The sequence below is a fragment of the Haemaphysalis longicornis genome, unplaced genomic scaffold (assembly GCF_048455015.1).
Source record: "Haemaphysalis longicornis isolate Haplotype H1 unplaced genomic scaffold, Haemaphysalis longicornis Haplotype H1 scaffold_10, whole genome shotgun sequence".
NCBI lineage: Eukaryota > Metazoa > Arthropoda > Arachnida > Ixodida > Ixodidae > Haemaphysalis > Haemaphysalis longicornis.
Window position 1 is genome coordinate 48,937,325 of NW_027526204.1, and position 5,753 is coordinate 48,943,077.

General features: G+C 48.9%; 1 long non-coding RNA gene across 1 annotated transcript; it reads left to right on the forward strand.

Moving 5' to 3' along the window:
- The first annotated feature begins 5,129 nt into the window (after nucleotides 1–5,129).
- Nucleotides 5,130–5,753, forward strand: LOC144158502 (uncharacterized). The gene is made up of 3 exons (XR_013320095.1): nucleotides 5,130–5,345; nucleotides 5,445–5,523; nucleotides 5,629–5,753. It is a non-coding gene; the product is annotated as an uncharacterized LOC144158502 (long non-coding RNA).

A 5,753-nucleotide genomic window follows, 5' to 3' on the forward strand; every position in this document is an offset into this window, starting at 1 on the left:
ACCTAGGATGTATGTGCGTTGTCTGGGGGAGTCGTCCGGAGAGCTGCTCTTAGACCCTGGCCGTTTCAAGGGACTGGGGACATTGCCTGACGCCTACACAATCCGTTTGAAACCCGGGCCGACGCCCTTCTCACTAAGTGCCCCGAGACGTCTTCCTTTACCTGTCCATGAGCCCATCAAGAAAAAACTGGACAAGATGGAATCGGAAGGAGTGATCCGTCGCGTCGATGCTCCGACAGAGTGGTGTGCTGGACTGGTAGCTGTGCCAAAAGGTGATGGTGATTACAGGATCTGCGTAGATCTCTCTCAGCTTAACAAAGCCGTTCTTCGCGAACGCTACATGCTACCGACGGTGGAACAATGCCTAGGCTTGCTTGGAGATGCCAAGTTTTTTTCTAAGCTGGATGCTAAGTCAAGTTTTCATCGATCAAGTCATGCTGTCTCCACAGTCACAGCTGTACACAACGTTCATTACCCTGTTTGGTCGCTATTGCTTTCTGCGGCTGCCATTCGGCATCACATCGGCACCCGAGTATTTCCAGAAGCAAATGTCCCGGATACTAGAAGGCCAGACCGGCGTGGTGAACATGATTGATGACATCCTTGTCTTTGGCAAGACTCGTAAAGAGCGCGACCAGCGCCTCAAGCAGGTCCTCAAACGGCTCTCCAAGGCAGGCATCACGCTCAACCGAGACAAATGTTCCTTCGGCACCCACAGTGTCAAGTTCCTAGGAGTCGTAGTGAGTGCCCACGGTATTTCACCCGACCCTGACAAGGTGGCAGCGATCAAGCGTCTGCCTGCTCCCGAAGACCTCTCTGGCGTTCGTCGTCTACTGGTACTCGTGAATCACGTGGGACGTTTCTTGCCGAATGTTTCCGACGTCACCGCACTTATTCGCGCCCTTCTTCAGAAGAACTCTGAATGGACGTGGGGCCCATCGCAGCAGTCTGCTTTCGGGAAGCTAAAAGAACTGCTGTGCTCCGAAGGTGCGTTGCAAATTACAACACCCAGTACAAGACAACTGTTTCAGCAGATGCAAGCTCCTTTGGCCTGGGGGCCGTGCTTCTGCAAGAGCAACCATACGGAGAGCGTCGAGCAGTTGCCTTCGCTTCAAGGTCTCTCACGTCGGCAGAAACAAGACACAGCCAAACCGAAAAGGAAGCATTGGCAGCCAGCTGGGCTGTGCAGAGGTTCGACCAGTATGTCCGTGGTCTGGACTTCATCCTGGAGACCAACCATCAGCCTCTCGTTGCACTTTTAGGTAACATGGAAATCGACCTCTTGCCACCTAGAATCCAGCGCTTCCGTCTGAAGCTCATGAGCTACCAGTACAAGGTACTCTATGTACCCGGCAAACTCTTGGCTACAGCTGACACGCTCTCTCGAGCTCCTGTGGATGCTCCTTCGTCGCAGCAGGCCGACCAGGTCGAACTCTACGTGCAAGAACTCGTCCGCTCCCTTCCAGGCCTTGTCTCCACACGGTGGGACGACCTGCGCCAAGCCCAAGCATCTGACGGCGAGTGCGACCTTCTCGTGGAGTACTGCACCAAGGGTTGGCCCAGACAGTCTCGGTTGCCACTTCATCTGAAAAAGTATTGGCAACACAGGGGAGACCTCACTGTGTGTGATGGTTTGCTCCTGAAGAACACTCGCACAGTCATCCCCACCTCTCTTCAGAGGTACATGCTGGAACTGCTCCGTGAAGGCCATCAAGGGATCAACCGCTTCAAGGCAGTGGCACGAGAGTCAGTATGGTGGCCTGACATCAACAGCCAAATTGAACACACCGTTTCCAGCTGCCCCAATAGCGCTGAGACTCGGGTCCAACGTCCAGAACCCATGATGGCTACAGTCACACCAAGTCTTCCTTGGGAGGAGGTGGGCGCCGACCTCTTCCACCTGAACGGCAGGGACTACATTCTTCTGGTGGACTACAGGTTCAGATTCCCCGAGGTCATCAGCCTTGGGTCAACATCAGCAGCAGCAGTAATCACAGCAATCGAGCGTTTTCGCCCGCCATGGTATCCCCAAGTTACTACGCACCGACAATGGTCCTCAGTTTGCGGCCAGGGAATTCGGGGACTTTGCACTGGCCTACCGCTTCCATCACGTCACGAGCAGTCCTCGGTTCCCACAGTCAAATGGGGAGGTGGAGCGAATGATCCGCACTGTCAAAGACCTTCTAGGCAAGTCGGAAGACCCGTACCTGGCCCTGCTGGCCTACTGAGACACACCGGGCGTCAATGGACATAGCCCTGCACAGCTGTTAATGGGCAGACGCCTGCAAACTCGCATACCCAAATCGGGTAACCAGCTGAAGCCAGGCTGGCCGTCTTCGGTACAGGTGGTCCAGCGGGATCGTGCTAACAGGCAAAGACAGGCGAAGGACTTCAACAGAAGACACGCTGCTCGTGAACTTCGTCTGCTTCAGCCAGGTGAACATGTTTGGTTCCGGGATATCAAGAGTCCAGCTGTCGTCTGAGCCCAGCGCAGCGTCCGCGCGCGTATGTGGTAGAGACACCCAAAGGGGTGCTGCAGCGCAACCGCAGTCACCTTGTTCCTACTTCACCCTCACCAGCAGTGGCCACCAGGAGTGAGCAAGCGTCCCCTTCTGCGTCACATGTTGCGACACCACCAACTGTGCGGGAGCCCACTGCGCGTGTGTCACGTTTCGGTCGAACCATTCGCGAGCCAAGAAGGCTGGACTTGTGAGGGGTCTGAAGGGGGATGTAGTGTGTCAGGTCTCGACTAGATGGTGCCAGGGCGACCATCATCATCAGTGGACTCTAGGTGCTCTAATAAAGCAAGCTCCCCGCCGGGGCGGGTTATGTTCCTGCTGGTAGCATCGTATGTGTGCGTGTCTCTCAGGGCTGCGTGCTCTGCCGGGGCGGTCCCTCGGCGTACCCGCTCGGCCACCCTCAACAGCCCCTAGGAGCCTTTTTTTTTGGGTATTAGAAGAAAGCCGAGACACGTCTTTTTTATGGTGATGTTTTTCTGTACGCAGTAAAGCTAATCATTTTTTTCTATTTATTAATTTTTCTAGATCAGCACTCTTTTGCTGGGACATATAAAAATACCATGCTGACATTACCTATCCCCCTGATGTTGGTCGCTTTGCAGGTACTGAGGGGGCATCAAGAAGCTCTGATATAGTGTGTGGATCGTTTTCAGTATTTTAAGGAATTGTTAATTCATTTCAGGATGCGAGATTTGGTGTGTGTTTGTTACCATTCGACTGCAGTACCTTTCAAGATTTAGACAAGACACGTGCATCTTTCCAGGCATAAAGCCACAAAGTTGGGAAAAACTGCAGCCACTGTGAACATCCCGTCACTCCTTATGCATTTCAATTTTTTTTATTGCGAAGTACAAAGGTTACAAAACAATGGAGTTCAATTTTAGGTTATTCACCTGCACGTGCATGAAAAAAAATTGAAAAAAAAACTACACACATACAAGTACATTTGTTCTCATGGGGTAACCCTCTGATGGTTTTGAAATGCAGGTCACAGTAAAAAGCCTAACCCAAATAAATTTTATTCCACAGATTCCATGTAGTCAATTTTTTGGAGGAAAAGAGCGCGTATGCTGTGCCAGCGTGGTGGTTACAAAGGTAGGAAACAGGGATCACTGCTTTTTGGCCCCCTTTTTCGTCCAAGCAACAAGTCATCCAAGCCATGCGAAGACGTGAGCGAATTACAAGGCACTGGGTTCAGCACGATGTGAAAATATTGCACTCGTACAGTAAGTTACATTTTTCTTTTTTTACGTAATATTTAAAATGATATCACAGCACAACCAAGGAGGGACAATTTTATACACGTGAATAACCCTAATGTAGATGAAGGTGGCTTGCATTGTACTTGCTCTGAGGGAAATAATACCCCCAAATTCTGGGGTTTTCTGCACCGAGGTTGCCCATGGGCAATGAGGCATGTTGCATGCAGAGGACTATAAATTTAGACCAACTGAAAAGATTCAACCTGCCCTGAAATCTCATTGCGTACGCTTTTTTGTTTTTGCTTTTTGAAAGAAACTGAGGCAAGGGACAAACTGAAGCTCTTTTTCCCAGCAGGATGCTTTAAGTTGTGAGCTTCCAGGGGGTAAACATCATATATGTAAACCGTGTTTACCCCCATTGTCCCAGAATGCATAAGAAAGTTGTCCCTTGGATAAATGACGGTCATTGGCATAAAGTAAATTTCAGTCTTACAACCATTAGAGCACAAGCATCCCGCTCAGATACTAATATGTGCTACACGGAAAACGGCCACTCAAGTTTCGCGCTGCCACGAGGGATGTCATACGTTCTTTTCTTACTTGGACTCGGTTGCATAATAGCTTTTCTCCTGACTCTAAAATCAACAAGCTTAAAGGCAACACTTTTTTTCTTGTTGGCCGTCCAAGAAGCTCTTAAAAATTTTCTGAAAAATGTATATCTTTTAAGAGCTATGCCTTTGTATTATCAGAATGCCTTCAGACAGCCTTAAAAAAGCAATGTAGGGGTTTATTGCAGCCAAATACGACATTTAAGCTTCTTAATGAGCCATGGCAAGTAAACTTGGAACACGTCCCAGCCGAAAAAAACCATTGGCCGACCAATTGGTCCAATTGGCCACCCAATGGGTCCAAATGGAATCCCAATGGGGCCAAATGGAAACCCAATGGGGCCAATTGGACCTATTGGAGCAATCCGAATTGGGCCCATTGGCTCGATTAGGATGGCCAGTTGGCCCATTTGGACCCATTGGCTCCAACCATAAAGTTAATACTACTGACTGCTCCAACATGATGTACCAATTGGGGAGCCATTTTGGATAGTATTTGGATAGTATTCAATTACGACAACCATTTGCTGAAATTTAATTCTCTCTCTCACCCTTAATTTGAAACCTTCAGAAATGTTCAAAACTTCAACCTTTACAAATGTATATTTATGAGGCAATTAATTTTGATATTACAATCAGCGATTCAAGATAAAGTTCTCAAAAAAACAACAAGCAAACACTAAAGAAAACTTTCCGACACGAGTAGCAAAATTGTTTTGAAATAAAACCACAATCCAATCGAATCCAATCCATAGACGTACAGTGGATAAGTGGTATTCAATGTGGTGCTGGCCGTGCTGGCGGTGTATACGTAGTGTAGGCGTGTTGGTCGGTTGCACACGCAGTCTTCTCTGACTGTGCATTGCATTGGAAATGTAAAGTGGTCTGCAAGAGTGTGAGAAGTGGCGACGATGATGTCGCACACCCAAAGCAGTGTGTTTCAAGATGCATCTTTACGCTGAACGCCGCTAAGCCTCGCACCGAAGGAAGAGTGCCTCTGTTGTGCCTCTGTTTATGTGAGTAACATAGCTGGTTCAGTTTTCCTTGCCATTTTCACTCCTCATAGCGTGAGCGGTATTATTAAGAATTAATTTGTCTGCCTAAATGTATTTCAGGGCTGTTCATGTTACGATTGACGGGTTCACGACATCGCCACGCAACGGAGTTCGCCATGCATGGGACGTTGTTGAAGAGGTGAGCTCACGCCACTCAACATTTCAGTGCCTTGTTGTTTTAATGCGCGAAACTGCGGTTCGCGCATTAAACCCATTGTTTGCTTTTGCCACTCACTTTGTGAAGGTCCAGCCAGCCTGCGGCGAGCGGAGCACGGCATGGACAATGGCCTGTGGAAAATTGCTTAAAGGACGAACTAGTCTGCATGCTGTGTATACAAACAGAGAAATAAAGATATTCATCCATTCCAA